Source organism: Bidens hawaiensis, unplaced genomic scaffold, assembly GCF_021521415.1.
Source record: "Bidens hawaiensis isolate Kalapana, Puna unplaced genomic scaffold, B.hawaiensis_p1.1 tig00057177_1, whole genome shotgun sequence".
NCBI lineage: Eukaryota > Viridiplantae > Streptophyta > Magnoliopsida > Asterales > Asteraceae > Bidens > Bidens hawaiensis.
Window position 1 is genome coordinate 1 of NW_027500333.1, and position 22,478 is coordinate 22,478.

The 22,478-nt window shown below is 39.2% G+C and overlaps 2 pseudogenes across 2 annotated transcripts; both read left to right on the top strand.

Moving 5' to 3' along the window:
• Positions 1–660: 660 nt before the first annotated feature.
• On the top strand, positions 661–1,855 carry LOC143601829 (GEM-like protein 7; annotated as a pseudogene). The gene is made up of 2 exons (XR_013147727.1): positions 661–883; positions 1,327–1,855. The product of XR_013147727.1 is annotated as a GEM-like protein 7 (transcript).
• A 1,076-nt stretch (positions 1,856–2,931) lies between these two features.
• On the top strand, positions 2,932–4,347 carry LOC143601830 (GEM-like protein 7; annotated as a pseudogene). The gene is made up of 3 exons (XR_013147728.1): positions 2,932–3,651; positions 3,747–4,009; positions 4,109–4,347. The product of XR_013147728.1 is annotated as a GEM-like protein 7 (transcript).
• Positions 4,348–22,478: the final 18,131 nt, after the last annotated feature.

The following is a 22,478-nucleotide window of genomic DNA, read 5'->3' on the forward strand; positions in this document are numbered from 1 at the left end:
AATCGTTGGCTGATAATAAAGTCGCCTGACAAAAAAAATAAGGTGGCCGGGGGGCGACGGTATTAACCATGTACATTCTTAGAATTTTGGTTGGTGATGCCATGTGCCATTACCTATTGTAATTACGCCATGGCATACATGGTATATATTTTGGTTCTAGAGAAGAAGAAAGGTTACAAAGATCCATGCATGTTCGATTCTATATCCATGAATTAGGATATTAAAGGATAAGAAAGTTGAAATTTGAAAACCACTTTACAGGTCCATCTGATTAAGCAATATAAAGGCCATCATCTCACCATTCGGTTTGCTTAACTAGCTAGGTTATAATGTCATTTGCATGTGACATATATATGTTGTCATCTTGAATATATATAGTATTCTCTTTCCAACTTTTGTGCATTACAATTACTAGTGGATATCTATGTAAGAAATAGTCAGCATGGGAATATAAAGTAGATGCATAAATCTATATCAAAAGGAACACATCAATAAAGGCAATGTATCCCATAAAAATCTGATATGCCCAACCTTCTTAATCAGTCAAGCTTTTCAAGCCCTAACATGCTAACCACCAACAAACATGACACATAGATGACTCATCCAACTAAAAGTTGTTAGTTGATACCATCTTTATCACCTTATAAATATCAATGTATCATGATCCAGAAGGCATTACCATTTACCAGCAACTTCAGCATCAAGCACAACCAGATCACAATGGATAACAGATTTTCGAGCAGTGTCATTGGCGCCCCGGTTGTATCAAGGGAACTAGTCTTGTCTAAATTAGCTTATCAACCCATTTACACTCTTCCTACTTCTTCCAAAACCAACGCCACAGAAACAAAAGACAGTCTTGCAGTGTCTGCCAAAAATCGTGGTAACGTCTGGCTCCCTTTAATGTGTAAAAATGATCTCAATCCAAACCCGAATTATCCAAACCAAACCCGAAATTTAGATATACGAATTTTTGGATTTTGATAGGCATTTTAGAAAATTTCGGATATCCAAAATATTTTTTTTAAGTTATTAAATTTTAATTATTAGTTAAAAAATTCTGGACAGTTTTATGATATTGGTAATTGGATATCCGAAATATTTATATTTTGTAAATTCTTTTTGTTAGTTCTTAAAGAATAAATATTTTTTCAGTTGTCGGAAATCTGTTTGGATATCCGAATCTGAAATTTAGAATATCCAAAATTCTGGATACGGATTCCAATATTCAAATTCACTATTCGGAATTTTCGAATATCCAAATTTGAACAGACGATTCTATTTCACTCCTTCGATCTAACAGAAAACTTTTACTTGCATTTGCAGTGAGTTTAGGACCAAAACTAATACAAATTGTGAAACACAAGCTGAGTTACGGCGCAAGAATCCTACCACTTGGCCGCAAAGAAACAATCTTCAGTAAAACTTTCAATACAACGGATTGTGAGAACCTGTTGCATACTGCACGATGTTCCATATACACTACAGCGGGTGCGATCCCAGGAATCCTCTTCGTGTCTACCGAAAGGGTGGGATTTTGCAGTACTAGATCCCTCAAAGCGTATTCTGCAGCGGGAGAGGTGTTAAAGTTCCAATATAAGGTTTCAATTCCGTTAAAAAAGATAAAAGGAGTAGAAAGAGAGTATGAACAAGTATGTGGAGTTGGTAACCGTGGATGATTTCAGTTTCTGGTTTTGGGATTTCCAAATTCTAACAAAAGCTTAAGATCTCTCATTCAGGCAATTAATCGGTCACGATTGTCTGTCCATTAGCCCTCAATTCGATATGTATTTGAAGTATACAACATTGTGTTGTATGCCTATTTTATAACAAATTGTATATACATTTGTTGATATATTAGCCATATAAAATGATTGATTTTCCATTGTTTCTTTGTTTGCATGCTATGTATATATATTTAAAATTTAACAATTCTTTCGTGTCAGTATTGTATGCAGACCGGATGAAAGTTCAAATAGAGGATCGTTTCTAATCTTTAGTGAATTAAAGAAAGTACGATATATAAGCTTTCTCCCAATTTTGTTTTATATAAATGTTTGATTGAATGTATCAGTCTTGTTTATTCGCTTTCGTGCGTTAAAGTTGCTATACAAATTATAACTGACATAAGTAATAATGGATTGTCAACAGAGGTTTGTGTAACCTTTTTGGGGTTCAAACTATGTGCTGTTGATCCTCGGTGATTAATTAATACCGAAGAATATGTGTAACAATGATTTTATTATCGTCATTGAAGGATGATATTCTAGTAGTGAGATGACGGTATGAAATAAAAAAATGGCTAGCTTGACACATTTTACCAAACATTTGACTCGTATATATGTTGTAACGATGGGAACCTTGGGAGAATGGTTATGGAGTAATAACACAAAACCTCTCTCCTTTGGGTTTGTATCTAAATGTTTGCTAGAACATGTAAAATATAGTTGACTAATTATATGAAAAATATGAAAGGGCTAAAAAATTCTGTTAAAGTTTAATATAAAACACACATGAGAGAGAGTCTATCATCATACATGAAAGTTGTTCCCTAAACCTTACAAATGAGCCTGTAATCCTGTATAAAATAGATATTCATGGAAGATCATCTAGTGACGAAACTTGGACAAAAATACGGAAGGGCTAGAATCAACACATGTAAACTTTTTCATAAATGGCCCGGGGGTGGGTAACTATCAAAGTATCAATCTAAAAAAAGAGTAGTTTTTAATTGGAAGAAAACTTTACTTTGGGGGGGGGGGGGGGCTACGGGATCGTCTCTTCACTCATCACTAAGAACGCGTGTTGCTGATCGATATGTAAATTTAACGCATCTCTGTACACACTTAACAATGGGGCTCTTATTGGAACTTAGCATTTTAAACACCGTATGCAGTTTCTTTCCTATTCTATTCCTATGGATCAGAAAGGGTATATTTAGAAATCATGATGTGCTATTTGTGCTAATGACATGGCATAAGCATTGGGTACTACATATGGAGTAGAAAAGATTGAAAAAAATCTTAGTCCCATAACCAGAATAAAAAAGCTACCTTCTTTACACCTCAATCTGATCAAGAAAAATAAAGGCTATGTCACCATTTAAATTGTTTGCTTTTCTTGCTTTTGTCGTCGGCATATGACTTGTTTCCATCCATGTTGATGATAATATACTTTTCTCCAACTTCAGCAAAATATTATTAACAACTAATGGATATCTATGAAAGCAATAGTCAGCATATAAAAGTTAAATGTGTAAATCTTATCGGAAGGACCGATATCACCAAAAGGAAGATCAAGCAGCCCAGATAAAGGTACAGAACTTCTAAAGTGAGCGAACGAGGTCAAATTGGGCGAATCCATATTCAATTTGGCTTTATTTTATGGCCAACATTCAAAGCACCATTAACTGTGACACATCCAACTAAAAGTTGTGAACTTTATCAGCTTATAAATATCAAGATCCAATATACATCACCCAACAAATTCAGCATTAAGAGAGCTAGCTTAATTCATACCTTCAAAGCAATAATAATATGGATAACAGACTACCGGAAGTTGCCGTATGCATTCCAACAAGGGGAGTACGTCTTACTTCCTCAAAAATCAATGGTGTAGAAAAAGAGAGTTTTGCGGTCTCAAAAAATCATGGTAATTAATTGTCTTGTGCTAATAATAGTAACCAACAGTTCCATTATATTAATTACTCTCTTCCTTAATCTAACAGAATTTAATTTACTTTGTAGTGGGCTTAGGACACAGACTAATAGATATTATTAAACACAAGTTGACTTACGGTTCCAATATTCCACCATTAAAAATCTTCAGAAAAAGTTTCAGTATCAGGGATGGCGAGAAGTTGTTACATGCTTCCCGATGCTACATATACACTACAGCCGGTGCAATCTCGGGCATACTCTTCATCTCTACTGAAAGAGTTGGCTTTTGTAGTGATAGGTCCCTCAAAACATATTCTACCACAGGGAAGCTGTTAAAGTTCCGATATAAGGTATGAAATTAACCTCTTTTGTTAACATCTTGTGCACATATACATGTTTCAGTTTTAAAGTAGTATCCTGACATATATAAATATATATTGTTCTTGTAGGTATCTATCCCATTGAAAAAAAATACATGGAGTAGAAGAAAGCATGAACTTGAAGAGGCCATCTAACAAGTATTTGGAGTTAGTAACTGTGGATGACTTCAACTTTTTGTTTTCTGGCTTTCCAAACTACAAGAAAACCTTAGAATGCCTCCGTCAGAGATTCGGGCTTGACTGCTTAAGTGATTAGTCTAGAACAGTGAGGGATTGTTGATAGGTTTATACATAGTAGGATGGCAAGACATTTTTGTACATATGTAACTTCAACTTTAAGTCAAAATATGCTTTATTTGACATGTTGGTGAATCTTAGATAACAGTTGTTTCCAACACTTTTCATCACACCGTGCCTTAGATATTTTACATTAATTGTATCTTAGCACTATTATCTGAGTGACTAAAGAAATATCCATGGTGGCTCATATCATTAATTTATTGAAGTTAATTAACACTTACTTTTATAACATCAACATCCTAACAGATAAACTAATATTTTGTAATGACATGGTTAATTAAGGGAGTAATTGTTGCAAGTTTGGATCTCAAAAAAAGATGAATGATTAATCTAGATAAACTAATATGACTCCTTCAATGAGTAAATATTTTGTAACTTTATTGTAGCTTGATATTTGTAGGGACTGCTAATAGTTGGAAATCAGGCACCGGACCTATAAGCGGAGGCTGTTTTTAATCAAGTGTTTATCATGGTAACTGAAGTGACTTAATGTTTTGTTTTGAAATTTTATTTTGTTTGTTGGACCGTTACGCATCATTGATCCATTAGTTTATATTAATTTAACAAAATGTAAATGCAGGTTAAGATCTCTAATATATTGGCAGCAATATGGTGATTCACGTTTTCTACTATTTGGACTTCACTTCTGTTTGTTCTACTAGTTAGCCCATTAACATTAAACATTCATATAATATTTTTGCTTTGACTTTTACTAATTTTGTTTTCTTATTGCAGAAATCACTGCATTCGGTGGCTGATATGCCAATTTGAGTAACAGCAATCACAACAAAAGGTATGTTGTTATGCATTGTTTGTTTACTAATTGTCATACACGTTTTAAGAAATTTATAGATGCATAATTTGGAAGTTGGGAGGAGGGGGAGGATACGGAAGAAAACCTGGGACAAGAAATGCAACAACTAATGGTAGAAATGATACAAATACAAGGAGCTTAGGCCATGAGAAATTGGCAGCCTCCCAATCCTCAGTAGTAGTTTTTTTTATGTATATACTATTTTATACATATGTTAGTTTGTAGCGTTATGGATTATTAGACATGATTGTATTTGAGTTTGATGTGTAAAAGTTGTTTTGTGAGTTAATTTGAGTTTTGTGGATTTTAATTGTATTTTTTAGCTGAAAAAAAATCTGGATCAGTTTTTGTTTCATATTATATAAATTTTTATTTATAAAAGTGTCATAATTGCGTTGGAAAACAATTCTTATATGCGTCAAATTTGTGTCGGAAACAAACTTAAAGGAGTGTCGGAATTTCGTCAGAAAACGTTTTATATACGTGTCAGAATTGCGTCGGAAAATATTTTATATATGCGTCGGAATTGCGTCGGATAAGATTTTTTATATGTGTCAGAAAACAAAATATTTATACCGTATTTATACATATACGGTATTAATAATACAATAATTATAATTATTAAAAGTTGTTTAAAGGTGTCAAAAAAGTGTCGGAAAATTATGACAAAAGGATGTGTCGGAATTTTGTCAAATTTTGCGTCAGAAAGGCGTCACAAATGAATTTCCGAAGAGGGGTTTTCCGACTCGCAAATTGCGTCAGAAATGCGTCATAATCGCTCAATTGTTACGCATTTCCAACGCAATTTGGCGTCACAACACCATCGGTTTTCTAGTAGTGATGGATTATTGATGAAATATTGGAATAGTTAATTAATCATGGATTATAGATTTGTCCACAATATGTAACTTCATGACTGGTTATTGGAATGACATATTGGAAATCACATATTTGCCCAAAAATATATTTATTAACTATTCTGTGTATGGAAGAATACGTATACTTTTGTCGATGGACTAATGACAATGATTCAACTTTTACCATTTGTTTGGTTGTTACTAATACAAGTCTAGCAAATACATTCTAGCAAATGTTTGTAGATAACGCCAAAGGAAGGATGATTGTTGTAGGTCCCGAAACCGGATCAAACAACAAAACAAACTAAGTACTAGTCGTTTTTGAATCAACCTCTTCACTATTTGGCGGAAACAACTAGTAAGGACTGAGATCTCGGATCTTGTGTGTGTGTAAGGGAGGCCGAAACTTGAAGGTGGGGAGGGGTTAGAGAGAGTCTTGAGAGTTTGTATGTTAATTGGAAGAACGAAAATGCAAAGGGTTGTTGTGATGTATGCCATACACACCCAATATAAGGTGTGTGTATTGTCATACACCCATCTCATTAACAAATGCCCAATGGGCTTCAAGTACAAGAGGTCTCGGGCCCAAAACTTACAACCGTAAACGAAACATAAACGTAAACTAACGATTACAAATATGAAAGACTTAAATAAATAAAACCGGGCCTTACAAACTCCCTCTAGTCTTTTGGTATTTGTCTTATTTCCTTTTCACCATTCGCATTCGGACTCGTAGTCAAATACACCATCTGGATCTTCTTCAAAAGGTTGCTTTTCAACAAGTAATCTAACAAACTTGTTGAACTTTCCAACGATGGTGTCCGTGTTGTCACGACGGACATCTTCAACTGTGCAAAGAGGCGACTTTACAAGTTTCTTCAGGTCGCTGAGTCCAAGTCCAGCCAGCTCAAGCTCATCAAAGAACGTGAGCTCATGACTGCGAGTGCAATGTATGATAACTTCGCCGTATTCGTTGTCGAATTCCCATGTAATGAAGTCGTGAAGAAACTTCGACCTCGTTCACATGCTTCCCATCCTGCTCACGCTATAGAGTTTGGTTCATTTTCTTGAGTTTCTTTGAGCAGATGCAGCAACATGAGTGACAACATGTTTATCAATGGTTGGCTCAACATTCTCCCTAACTAGCGTATCGGGATCGGGAGAATAATGATGCCATCATCATTACATCATTATTTTCATCCACGGCTTTCTCGAACAGAAGAAATGGTTCCTGCAAAAGAACAAACATTTAGTTAAGAGGCGAGCTCAGCCTTCACCGTAGCCTCCAATTCCCTCGTTTTCTTAGCCTCCTTTGACGGCTCAGCATTGGCCGTCTTATTTCCGGTAGCCTCACTGCAACCAATTCCACTACCACTACCATCACCACAAGTATTATTATAGCTATCATCCTCATCCTCATCCTCGTCATCTCTCTTCTGACTCATCATCGTCTCCATCCAAGCACTTTTCAAGATATATTTTATCGGGCCAATACTTAACAAACAATGCAATGAGGACCTTGTTGTAAACATAACCCATTTTGACTAAATACTTAAAAGTTAAATTAAAATTTTAAAACTAAAATAAAATTAAAATTTTAAAATAAGTTTAAAGTAAAATAAAGTTTTTAAAGGTTTAAATTAAAATAAAACAGAAAATGAAACTTTTTAGACAAAAATGAAATTTATACAAAATTTAAAAGAAGTTTTAAAATAATTACAAAGATGAAAACAAAAGTAAAGTAACTTAAGAAATAAGAATAAAATAAGAGAAAATCAAATAAGTTAGAAGTAAAGATAAAATTTAAAAATAAAGTTAAAAATAAAAATAAAGTTAAATTGAACATTAAAAATTACAAATTAAAAATTAAGACAGACACGGGATTTATACAAACCTTAAAGAAAATAAGTTTAAAATTAAAAAAAATAATAATAAAAACAAGATTGTAAAATAAAGTTGAAATAAAATAAATTAAGATAAAATCAAATAATTTCAAAAATAATTTAAAAATGAAAAATAAAAATAAAATATAATTTAAAAATAAAAATAAAAGTTAAAATAAGATAAATTAAAAAAGTTAAAATAATTTAAAAATAAGTTAAAATAAAATAAGTTAAACTAAAATAAGATAAAATAATATAAAAGAAATACAAGTTAACTAATTTTAACATGTAAAATAAAATAAAACAAAAAACTTAAAAATGAAGTAAAAATTAAAATTTAAATAAGGAGAATAGTAATATTATATTAATTAATTTACAAAACTCTATGTTACTTGTTTTTGGTGAGAAAGATCACGACATGGAATCATATTGTCTATAGCGTTCTAGATCACACTTCTATTTGGATATTATTATGCCAAGAACCCAAAGTCGATTGTAGATATATTGGTCCACTTTAAACTTAACAAGTATTTTGATTTCACTGTGATACGTTAAGGTATAGTTAGGCACAATACATGTGTGCCCCCCTGTTAATCCAACATGTTACATACTCTATCATACCTCGGGCATACTTTGTGTTCATCAGTATCATCCCGAATTGACTCCAACCCCCCTAATGATTGATCAAAACATTTTGAGCTTCTATAGACTTTTTGCAAACTTTTCTTTCAAACAATATGTAAAGGTTGAACCATGGACTTACTAGCCTTGTTGACTTATGCCTTCATATAAAGTGTTTAGGACTTACTTGTTTGCCCCACGTTACGTGGTTATAATATACCCCTTTTTGTTTGATAAAATTATCAACATTTTTGTTGTTGATTTTTGAATACTTTTTGAGTATTTTACAGTTTTCTGCTTTTTCAATAATTTTTGATGTTTTTCAAAATTTGAAGCTAAAGCAAGAAATAAGTTTTTCATTGTGACCAATCACTAACGGGTTCGTGTATAACTGACTATTAGGATTTTTGCCTTCATAAATATGACTTAATTGGAGTCGGCAACCGCTTCATAAGAGTGTAACCACTAGCATAGGCAGATATTTAAGTTTATACCACTATGATACTTACTCATTTGTTAAGCCTATCTACACATCAAGCAATGATCTTGTTGTGACACCCGGTAAATTCCCAATCCCTTAAACCAAGTAATCAACCTAAATATTAGGTAATTATGTTATATGCGCCTTGCGCGAGCGCGCCATGTTAGTCAGCGCGTGCATTTGTTATGTGCGCCCTGCGCGAGCGCGCCATGATAGTCAGCGCGTGCATTTGTTATGTGCGCCCTGCGCGAGCGCGCCATGTTAAGAACCAGCGTGGGCATATGTTATATGCGCCATGCGCGAATGTTTTGGCTTTATGTTTTCATGTACCTCAACGTTATGTTGTCTAATGGGTTGACCATCCCGCATGATGCTAAGGCGGGTGCATCCTAAATAGTTTATGCGCGTGCGGAAGGGAACTAACCTCCCCGCATGGCGGGAACATTGAGAGCTAGTTTGTCTGAAGCTCTAAGATGGAATTGACTTCAACATAACTGATCACTATGTTGAAATACCAAGACCACCTGGAGAATCTACAAATGAAACTCAATGTCCCTAACTGCGAGAAGGTTACGCACCTACCCGCAGCAAAGAAATGTCCTTCACGCAGAAAGCTATGCGCACAAAGTAATACGCACAGAACACTTAGTCTATTCTCCAGGCGTAAGGAGATTACTCCCGCCCAAAAGGAAACAGTAGCGTGTTTCAGAGATTTTCCACTTTTTACTGTACACTAACAAAAGTACCTGAAAAAGCACTGTAACACGAAAAGTCAACTATCAGCCACCCTATTCTCACCAACCCCAGACCTGCATGCCCTGACCAAATCAAATCAAAATCTTTTATCCACTACTCCACTTTTAAATAAATAATAATAATTTCTATACTTTATCATCATTACCCCTAGATATGAAAAGATTACAATCCCCTAAAGCAAGGGATTGTGTTCCCTTGAGTTTGCCTATAAATATGTAACCTAAGTTATCACCCAAAACACACTTCAAAGAACTGCAAACTTGCACTAATCCTCTCCCAAGCATCCGTTGTTTTCAGCTCCGATCCTGTTACTAGGTAAGCCGAGAATATAACCTTGAGATCTACTTTCCAACCCTTATATTCTCCTATTTCTTGATCTTAATATATATACTTCTTGTTATTTAATCGTATTCTAGACCTTCAATTCCGAGGCCAACACCAAGAAAACCCGAATCTCGATTTAATCCCTTAACAAGAACCACAGGTGAGTCTCACAGCCCCTATTCTCGCTGTTTTCACTGTTTTTAAACTGCTTTCGGGGCGAGGGACACGTACTTAAATAATGTTTTATCATGGTATACTTACAAGCTATGCAAGCGATTATGTGTTTAAATTATATTTCTTGATGAGCAATGCGAACGGTTATCTAAGGTTTTCGATGTATGTGCGCTAGAACTCGAGTAAGTGATCACTTTACCATTGGAACTCTAAGGGTAGGGACTGCTGGTTTGATCCACCCACTCGTAGGGGTCGCACCTCTTTGCATGGACGAGTGCCTAGTATGGTCATGGGGCAGTACTATGGGGTTGAGCCCGCTCGTAGGGGTCGCACCTCTTTGCATGGACGAGCGCCTTGTTTTCCGGCACAACGTCCGCGCGTAACCCGCGGGACGGAATTATTGATTAGCTCGTAGGGGCAGCGCCTCTTTGCATAGACGAGCACGGTTTTTCAGAAATGTCCACGCGTAAACCGCGGGACGGCATTATATTATTTAGCTCGTAGTGGCAGCGCCACTTTGCATGGACGAGCACACTTCCAGTAATGATCGCGTGTAGCCCGCGGAACGACTTTTATCAGAAATATGTGTCAGATCTATGTTTTCATACGGATTATCAAGTATATGTTTAGACATGAAATCACAAATGTGTTTCAATATGATTTTATCAAGACTATGATGCAATGCGATTTATCAAGTTACTAAAACTTGTGAACTCACTCAGTTTATACTGATTCAAATGTTTTTACGTGTCTTTCAGGAGATAACTAGATAGCGCATGGAGTCACACTTAGAGCACCTCACGCTGAACATCTAAAACTAGCTTTTTGGAAGATTTTAGTTCTATCCCTTCGATGCGCGTGGTTGTTCCCGCCGCGCAAAGGGATATGGCGTGGAAATCTTCAACAGTTTTTGTACTTGGATGTTTTTATGTAATTTTTAAACAATGTAATGTATTTGTATTAAACATTTCATGCGCAATGAAAATCTTTGAATGTTTGCAATGGCCCGTGCTTAATTATCAATCCCCACTCGCGCGCGCCCGGCTGATTCCGCCGCTCAGGGCCGGGTGTGACAGATTGGTATCAGAGCACTGGTTATAGCGAACTAGGAAAGGAAGTTTTAACCTAGACTATAACCGTTGGGGGAAATCGCATGAAATATTTTTCAAAGAGAATATTTTCAAAAGAAACTATACACACACTTAGGAACACGGGTCACTCAGTGTCTAGTAAATAATGATAACATTATGTGCTCAGAGTACATGCGCTAAGTTTGATATATTTTCACTCTTTTAAAGCGAGAATGCCTCCAACTAAAGCCAAAGGAATCACCATGACACCCGAGGAACTCGCGGAAATAATCGCGCAAGCAATCGCAACACATGAGGCCAGCAAGGCCGAATCAAGTCAGGGTCGTCAGAATGAGACCCCAGAACCCGAATCAGGAGCCTTGGACAAAGGATGCTCCTACAAGACATTCATGGCCTGTAAGCCTTGGCCATTCAAGGGTACCGAAGGGGCCATTGGGCTCTACAACTGGATCGACAAGATGGAGACAGTTCTCTCCATTAGCGGATGTAGTGAGAACCAGAAGGTCCTTTACGCGACCTGCATGTTCCAAGAAGCAGCTTCGTCTTGGTGGAAGCTTCAAACGAAAACATTGGGGCGAGAAGTTGCTCTCCACAAGACCTGGGAGGAACTGAAGGAAATGATGATGAGAAAGTTCTGCTCTCGCGCAGAAATCCAGAGTCTACAACAGGAATTCTGGAACCACACCATGGTAGGAACGGATATCGACGCCTACAACAACCGGTTCAACGAGCTTTGCCAATTGGTACCAGACATGGCAAACACGGAGGAAAAGAAGATCGAGAGGTATATTTTTGGGTTACCTCCTGTTGTTAGGGTTCCGCTCAACGCTGCAGCGCCTCCAACTTTTGATGAGGCGGTAGCGCGGGCCATCACCCTTACAAGGGATACGGTCCGTGCGGGTATGTTAACTACACGCGGAAACGAGCAGCGAACCTCTGATCCCAAGAGGAAATGGAACTCTCACCACCGAGGGTCCGACTCCAAGCAGCCACCGTTCAAGAAGCAGGAGAGCGCAAGGACTTACGCGATTCAGGCCGTGGAGCCACCACGAAAAGGATACAGCGGGCCTCGCCCATGGTGCAACAAATGCAAGTATCACCACGAGGGTGAATGCGCAAGAATCGAATGCGCCAAATGTGGCAGACCAGGGCACAAGACGATGAATTGCCGTGTCAGAGAAGCTGGAGCAAGCGACAACTGCTACGCATGCGGGAAGCCAGGGCATTTTAGTCGGGATTGCCCGCAAAAGGGAAACCAAGCTCGCGGGAGAGCTTTTGTGATCGGCGCAGGCGAAGCTAAAGAAGAGCCGAATGTGGTAACCGGTACGTTTTTGCTTAACGGACATTTTGCATCTGTCTTATTTTATACTGGCGCTGACCTAAGTTTTATATCCGCTGAGTTTAAAGACTCCCTAGGCCTAGCAACCAGTAGGCTAGACACGCCTTATGCTATAGAACTAGCCAATGGTAGGCAGTTATGCGCGAACGAAAGAACTGAACAATGTGTAATAGTCATGGGAGGTCACGGGTTCAATATTAATTTGTTGCCAATAGACTTGGGAAGTTTTGACATTGTGGTAGGTATGGATTGGTTAGTCGAGAACCACGCGGAAGTTATTTGCCATGAGAAGCAGGTTCGGATCCCACTGTTGAACGGAGAAACCTTGGTAATTCAAGGGGAAAGAAGGGGAGTTGCGACGAAACTGATTTCGTGCCTAAAGGCGCGTAAGTGCCTAAGGAAAGGGTGCTACGCCTTCCTGGCGCATGTCGTAGAAAAGAAAGGAGATGAGCGAAGAATTGAAGACTTACCAGTAGTGCGCGAATTTCCAGAAGTTTTTCCTGAAGATTTGCCCGGATTACCGCCGCCGCGACAAGTCGAGTTTCGTATTGATTTGGTCCCAGGAGCTGCGCCAGTAGCTCGAGCGCCTTATCGATTAGCTCCATCTGAGATGCAAGAGCTATCCAATCAGTTACAGGAACTATTGGATAAGGGTTTCATACGCCCAAGCTTTTCACCTTGGGGAGCTCCAGTACTGTTTGTTAAGAAGAAGGATGGTTCGTTCAGAATGTGTATTGACTACAGGGAACTGAACAAGCTGACAGTCAAAAATCGGTACCCCTTACCGAGGATTGACGACTTATTTGACCAGTTGCAGGGATCCAGTTATTATTCGAAGATAGATCTACGGTCAGGATACCACCAACTTAGGGTCCATGAGGAAGATGTGCCGAAAACAGCCTTCCGAACTAGATACGGCCATTATGAGTTCTTAGTGATGCCTTTCGGGCTAACTAATGCGCCGGCTGTATTCATGGATCTGATGAACCGCGTATGCAAACCATACTTGGACAAGTTTGTGATTGTGTTTATAGATGATATTCTGATTTACTCTCGGACCAAGGCCGAGCATGAGCAACACCTGAGATTGATTTTGGAATTGTTGAGGAAAGAAAAGTTGTATGCGAAGTTTTCCAAGTGCGAGTTTTGGCTTAGAGAAGTTCACTTTCTCGGTCACGTTGTAAACGAGAAAGGAATACACGTTGATCCTTCCAAAGTCAAGGCCATCGAAAACTGGGAAGCGCCAAAAACCCCAACTGAGGTGAGGCAATTCCTAGGACTAGCTGGCTACTATCGACGCTTCATTGAGAACTTCTCCAAGATAGCTCTACCTCTGACCGCGCTAACTCAGAAAGACAAGAAGTTTGTTTGGGACGAAAATCAGGAAGCAGCGTTTCAAATGTTGAAACAAAAATTATGTAGTGCGCCAATTTTGTCTCTGCCCGAAGGGACGGACGACATCGTCGTTTACTGCGACGCTTCACATCAAGGACTCGGATGTGTCCTTATGCAACGAGACAAAGTCATAGCATATGCCTCGCGCCAACTCAAGACCAATGAAAAGAACTACACAACGCATGATCTGGAACTTGGAGCGGTTGTCTTCGCGCTAAAGATTTGGCGCCATTACCTCTATGGTACAAAGTGTATAATCTTTACGGATCACAAGAGCCTTCAGCATATATTTGATCAAAAGGATTTAAACATGAGGCAACGAAGATGGGTGGAGTTGTTGAACGATTATGATTGTGAAATTAAGTACCACCCTAGAAAGGCGAATGTGGTAGCAGACGCGCTAAGTAGGAAGGAGCGAATAAAAACGCTACGAGTCAAGGCCCTAAGGCTAACCATTCACACAGATCTCTCTACCCGCATCCGAGACGCTCAGCAAGAAGCCTTGAAACCAGAGTTTGTTAAAAACGAATGCCTTGGGGGTATGATTAAGAGTTTGGAACTTAAAGAGAACGGCAATCTATATTTCGCTAACCGCATATGGGTCCCTCTCAAGGGAGGATTGCGCGAGCAAGTACTAAACGAAGCTCACAAGACACGGTATTCCGTACATCCTGGCGCAGACAAGATGTACCAAGATGTTAAAACGCTGTATTGGTGGCCCAATCTTAAAGGCGCCATCGCGACGTATGTCAGTAAATGCCTGACGTGTTCGAAGGTAAAGGCTGAATACCAGAAACCATCAGGGTTGCTTCAACAGCCAGAAATTCCCATGTGGAAGTGGGAACAAATCTCTATGGACTTCATCACCAAACTGCCAAGGACACCTGGGGGTTACGACACGATCTGGGTTATTGTGGATCGGCTAACTAAGTCAGCGCACTTCCTGCCGATCAAGGAAACCGATAAGATGGAAAAGTTAGCCCGATTGTATATTCGAGAAGTAGTTTCAAAACATGGAGTCCCAGTGTCCATCATTTCTGATAGAGATAGTCGGTTCACATCAAGGTTTTGGAGATCGTTACAAGGAGCTCTAGGTACTCGCCTTGATATGAGTACAGCTTATCATCCTCAAACGGATGGGCAAAGCGAGCGAACACTCCAGACATTGGAAGACATGCTACGCGCGTGCGCAATCGATTTCGGAGGTAGCTGGGATACTCATCTCCCATTGGTTGAATTTTCTTACAACAACAGTTATCACACAAGCATCAAGGCTGCGCCGTTCGAAGCTTTGTATGGGCGCAAGTGTAGATCCCCACTGTGCTGGGCTGAAGTGGGTGACAAGCAAATGACTGGTCCAGAATTGATCCAAGAAACAACAGACAAGATTTTTCAGATAAGGGATCGCCTTAAGACAGCGCGCGACAGACAGAAGAGCTACGCAGATGTGCGAAGAAAACCATTGGAGTTCCAAGTAGGGGATAGAGTACTGTTGAAAGTATCTCCATGGAAAGGAGTCCCCCGTTTCGGCAAGCGAGGAAAGTTGAATCCGCGCTACGTTGGACCATTTGAGATCCTGGAAAGGATCGGTCCGGTTGCTTATAAACTCCGTTTACCCGCCGAACTCAGTGGAGTTCATGATACGTTTCATGTGTCCAACCTCAAAAAGTGTTTATCTGACGAAACGTTGATTTTGCCGTTGGAAGAGATTCACATCGACAAACAGCTGCACTTCGTAGAAGAACCGATAGCAGTAACCGATTGGAAAGAACAAAAGTTACGCAGAAGCAGAATCAAGTTAGTAAAGGTTCAATGGAACTCGAGGCGTGGGCCTGAATTCACTTGGGAAAGAGAAGACCAGATGCGCATGAAATACCCACACCTCTTTCAGAACATGGCTTCTGCCAGCGACGTCTCCTAAATTTCGGGACGAAATTCTCTTAACAGGGGGAGAATGTGACACCCGGTAAATTCCCAATCCCTTAAACCAAGTAATCAACCTAAATATTAGGTAATTATGTTATATGCGCCTTGCGCGAGCGCGCCATGTTAGTCAGCGCGTGCATTTGTTATGTGCGCCCTGCGCGAGCGCGCCATGATAGTCAGCGCGTGCATTTGTTATGTGCGCCCTGCGCGAGCGCGCCATGTTAAGAACCAGCGTGGGCATATGTTATATGCGCCATGCGCGAATGTTTTGGCTTTATGTTTTCATGTACCTCAACGTTATGTTGTCTAATGGGTTGACCATCCCGCATGATGCTAAGGCGGGTGCATCCTAAATCGTTTATGCGCGTGCGGAAGGGAACTAACCTCCCCGCATGGCGGGAACATTGAGAGCTAGTTTGTCTGAAGCTCTAAGATGGAATTGACTTCAACATAACTGATCACTATGTTGAAATACCAAGACCACCTGGAGAATCTACAAATGAAACTCAATGTCCCTAACTGCGAGAAGGTTACGCACCTACCCGCAGCAAAGAAATGTCCTTCACGCAGAAAGCTATGCGCACAAAGTAATACGCACAGAACACTTAGTCTATTCTCCAGGCGTAAGGAGATTACTCCCGCCCAAAAGGAAACAGTAGCGTGTTTCAGAGATTTTCCACTTTTTACTGTACACTAACAAAAGTACCTGAAAAAGCAATGTAACACGAAAAGTCAACTATCAGCCACCCTATTCTCACCAACCCCAGACCTGCATGCCCTGACCAAATCAAATCAAAATCTTTTATCCACTACTCCACTTTTAAATAAATAATAATAATTTCCATACTTTATCATCATTACCCCTAGATATGAAAAGATTACAATCCCCTAAAGCAAGGGATTGTGTTCCCTTGAGTTTGCCTATAAATATGTAACCTAAGTTATCACCCAAAACACACTTCAAAGAACTGCAAACTTGCACTAATCCTCTCCCAAGCATCCGTTGTTTTCAGCTCCGATCCTGTTACTAGGTAAGCCGAGAATATAACCTTGAGATCTACTTTCCAACCCTTATATTCTCCTATTTCTTGATCTTAATATATATACTTCTTGTTATTTAATCGTATTCTAGACCTTCAATTCCGAGGCCAACACCAAGAAAACCCGAATCTCGATTTAATCCCTTAACAAGAACCACAGGTGAGTCTCACAGCCCCTATTCTCGCTGTTTTCACTGTTTTTAAACTGCTTTCGGGGCGAGGGACACGTACTTAAATAATGTTTTATCATGGTATACTTACAAGCTATGCAAGCGATTATGTGTTTAAATTATATTTCTTGATGAGCAATGCGAACGGTTATCTAAGGTTTTCGATGTATGTGCGCTAGAACTCGAGTAAGTGATCACTTTACCATTGGAACTCTAAGGGTAGGGACTGCTGGTTTGATCCACCCACTCGTAGGGGTCGCACCTCTTTGCATGGACGAGTGCCTAGTATGGTCATGGGGCAGTACTATGGGTTTGAGCCCGCTCGTAGGGGTCGCACCTCTTTGCATGGACGAGCGCCTTGTTTTCCGGCACAACGTCCGCGCGTAACCCGCGGGACGGAATTATTGATTAGCTCGTAGGGGCAGCGCCTCTTTGCATAGACGAGCACGGTTTTTCAGAAATGTCCACGCGTAAACCGCGGGACGGCATTATATTATTTAGCTCGTAGTGGCAGCGCCACTTTGCATGGACGAGCACACTTCCAGTAATGATCGCGCGTAGCCCGCGGAACGACTTTTATCAGAAATATGTGTCAGATCTATGTTTTCATACGGATTATCAAGTATATGTTTAGACATGAAATCACAAATGTGTTTCAATATGATTTTATCAAGACTATGATGCAATGCGATTTATCAAGTTACTAAAACTTGTGAACTCACTCAGTTTATACTGATTCAAATGTTTTTACGTGTCTTTCAGGAGATAACTAGGTAGCGCATGGAGTCACACTTAGAGCACCTCACGCTGAACATCTAAAACTAGCTTTTTGGAAGATTTTAGTTCTATCCCTTCGATGCGCGTGGTTGTTCCCGCCGCGCAAAGGGATATGGCGTGGAAATCTTCAACAGTTTTTGTACTTGGATGTTTTTATGTAATTTTTAAACAATGTAATGTATTTGTACTAAACATTTCATGCGCAATGAAAATCTTTGAATGTTTGCAATGGCCCGTGCTTAATTATCAATCCCCACTCGCGCGCGCCCGGCTGATTCCGCCGCTCAGGGCCGGGTGTGACACTTGTTGGCTTTTGATCTACTCTTTTCATGTGCTAGGATCACCTAAGACAATTTTTTTATCATTTTTCAAAGGTCGGATCGATTTTCTCAAAATTTTCTTGTATTTTAATATTATCCGACTCCCTCTAAGCAGGAGCTCCCTCTAGACGAGAGAATATACTTTTAATACTTTTTCAGATTTTCTTAAATAAATAAATAATATAATATAATTTTGGAAGTCAAGTGACTTAAGTTTTGATTTTATTAGCAAAAGAAAAATCTTTTTGGTGAGTTAAAACTCATTTTCTCTCTCTAAAATTGTGACATATTAAAAAATATTTACAATTTTATATACAAAAAGATAAAATAAAGAAGAAGAAAAAAAATTCAAATGAAATTCAAAAAGAAGATTTAAAAATAAAACAAAATAAAACAAAGTTTAAAATGAAAAAGCTTTAAAACTTAGAACAAAAGAAAAGTTAAGCTAGAAAAATTAAAATAAAATAATGTGTTTTTTTTTGTTTTTTTTGTTTTTTTAATGCAAATAAATAAAAGAAAAATAAACAAAATACAATTAAAATAATTTTGAGATTAAAATTAAGTAAAAATTAGATAAAAGTAAAAATGAAGTAAACTAAAACAAAGTAAACTGAAAATAAACTAATTTTAAAAAAACTTAAGTTTGTTCAAAAGAGATCATGCCAAGTGACTCAACGAGAAACAAAAATCGAGCACGATCAAAAGCTTTGGTAAATAGGTCCGCAAAGTTGTAATCAGTTTTGACCTGTTCTACTGTGACAAGATTCCGGTCATAACAATCACGAATAAAATGAATTCGGATGTCAATGTGCTTTGTCTTAGAGTGCTGGACCGGGTTTTTCACAATACACACAGCTGCATCATTATCACACTTAATCGGGGTGTTAAAGAAATTTAAACCGTAATCCAACAGCTGATGTTGGATCCAAATGACTTGAGAACAGCAAGCGGAGGCAGCAATGTATTCCGCTTCAGCAGTGGAGGTGGACACGGTCACTTGTTTCTTGCATTGCCAGGAGATTAATCTGTCGCCCAGGAACTGACATCCGCCCGATGTTGGCTTTCGATCCAGATTGCATCCCGCATAATCATTGTCGGTGTAAGCGTGAAGTACCAAATGAGAGTCTCTGGGATACCAAAGACCTAAGCAATGCTTTCCTTTGAGGTACCGGAAGATACGCTTAACAGCAATTAAGTGGGACTCTTTTGGATTACTCTGATATCTGGCACACTGACAGACAGGGAACATGATGTCCGGTCTGCTGGCAGTGAGATACATCAGGGAGCCGATCATGGATCTATAAAGATGTTGATCAACAGGAGTTCCTGATGGATCTGGAGCAAGCACAGGTCGGGTAGCGATCGGAGTGAGAAATGGAGATGAGTCTTTGAACCCAAATTTATGAACGATGTCCCGAACATATTTCTCTTGATGGATCAATATGCCATCATCCTTTTGTTCAACCTGAAGACCCAAGAAGAAACTCATTTCTCCCAACAAACTCATCTCATACCGATTCTGCATAGCCTCGGCGAACTCTCTACACAGTTTATTAGAAGTAGATCCAAAGATAATGTCATCAACATAGACTTGGACGAGGATCTGATCGTCCTTTACCTTCTTGATGAAGAGTGTTTGATCGATTACACCCGTTCTGTAGCCATTCTTAAGCAAGTGATTTGCTAATGTTGCGTACCATGCACGAGGTGCTTGGTGCAGGCCATACAGAGCTTTGTCGAGACGGTAAACATGATCAGGATGATCAGGATCCTCAAAACCTGGTGGTTGCTTCACATATATCTCCTCTTTGACCTTTCCATACAAGAATGCAGTCTTTACATCCATCTGATAGACTTTGAAATTCATGTACGAGGCATAGGCTAGAAACATACGAATTGCTTCCAACCTAGCCACCGGTGCATAAGTTTCATCATAATCAAGGCCTTCACGTTGAGAGAAACCTTGAACCACCAGTCTTGCGTTGGTTCTTGTAATAACCCCTTTTTCATCCTTCTTGTTTCTAAACACCCACTTGGTACCAATCGGTTTCTTGTTCGCGGGCATCTTGACCAATCTCCAAACTTGAAGCTTCTTAAATTGTAACAATTCTTCCTGCATTGCTTCAACCCACGAGTTTTCCCTTAGGGCCATCCTGTAGTCCTTTGGTTCAACCTGTGAAATAAAACAAGAAAACGAACATCTGTTAATAGTACCGGATTTGCTTCTTGTTTGTATGCCGGCAGATGGAGAACCGATGATGTTCTCAGATGGATGACGTCTGTGAATGAGTGTCTGAGGGATGTCTTCAACAATGGTCACTGGTTCGGCTTGAAGGTTTACGGTGAGACTGTCAATGGGATGGAAGATACGAGGTGCACTTTCCAGAACATCAGCAATTGAGTGAACAGAGTCGGTTTGATCAACTATTTTTTCTTGATTTATTGGTTCTTCCCAAAATTCCTCACCATAAGGAACAATGATTGTGTTAATTGGAGTAGAGATGGTGTTATCGGAATCAACAGTAGCAGGATCAACATGAGTAGCTATTTCAACAGTTTCATTTGCATAGGGAGGTGTGGCAACAGATTCCACCACACTTGGAGCTACTTGAGGATCAGCAACTGGTTTAGTCTGATGTTGGTCAACGTTGTCAGCAGACTGGAAGGAATCATCTGAGTCAGAATCTGATGCATCTTCAACTTCTACCAACTCAGTCGAGACAGCGACTTGTGGAGCGGCTTGAGGAGCTGCAAGAGGAGCAGGATTGATTACAACTTGATTATTGACTTGAGGAGGGGGTTGAAAACTAGGTGGAGCAGGCAATGGGGGCATGACAGACAAATCCACTTCTGACAAGCTATTGACCCGTGTTTGCATCAACAAAGGGTCTTGTGATGAAGATGGAACTTGAGTACTAGCAGGATGTGGATAGACATGCCTCGAAACTTATTAAACAGGCTGTCATAGTCAAACAACCAATCTGGTCCCGTGTGAGCGTCAGTAGGATTTTGCTCTTGCCAGTCAACATTGTAGGATTCTAGGATCAGCTTTGTTTTCTTGTTATAGACTCGATAAGCAGTTTTGTTGGAGGCATACCCAACAAAATAACACTCATCAGCATTTTCAGCAAACTTAGGATCATGTTTAGCACCAGTATGGTGTAAGGTGCAAGGACATCCAAAGGTTTTGAAGTAGTTGACCAGCGGCTTCGTTTTGTAGTAAACTTCATATGGAGTCTTCTTCCGACGCTTGTTGATAATCACACGGTTTTGGATGAAGCAGGCCGTGTTGATGGCCTCACCCCAAAAGAACAGAGGTAATTTGGAATCAGACAGCATTGTTCGTGTAGCTTCAATCCGTGTTTGATTTCGTCTTTCAGCAACTCCATTTTGTTGAGGAGTGTAAGGTGCACTGAAATGGCGTTCTATTCCATTAGAGATGCAGAAGTCATCTACAGATCGGTTGCATAACTCAGTTCCGTTGTCACTTCGTATACACTTCACTTTCTTGTCAGTTTGTCTTTCCATCAAAGTTATAAACTAGATCAAAAATTGTGCGGTTTCATCCTTATGCCCTAAAAGGAAAGTCCAGCTGAAATGGGAAAAGTCATCAGTAATCACAAGGCAATGGGCTTTTCGACCAATTGCCATAGGAGTAATAGGACCAAACAAATCCATGTATAACAATTGAAGAATGGAATCTATGGAACTTATCGTTTTGGGTTTGTGAGGAGCTTGTGTTGCTTGCATTTAGAGCATGAAAGACATTTTTCAATGCAAGAGAAAGATTTAACAGGCAATCCCCTCACATATTCCCCTTTAACCAATTTGTTTAGATTCTTAAAGTTAACATGACCTAGACGACAATGCCATAGAGATGAGTCGTTCTCCGAGGCCTTAGATAATAAACAAGAGGCAGCCTTACGTGAGTAAGAACTATTCATGTCTATCACATAAGAGTCATTGTGCCTCGAAGTATGCATCATAATCCATTCTTCTGGGACCTTAAAACCTGGTTTGAGAATCAAGCATTCATTCTCAATGAACAGTGTGGAGTACTGTTTGTCGCAGATTTGAGAAACGCTGAGAAGATTGTGGTTCAATTGTTCCACCAAGTTGACATCTTCAAATGTCAGGACTCCATTTGACACTTTTCCTTGTTTTGAAATAT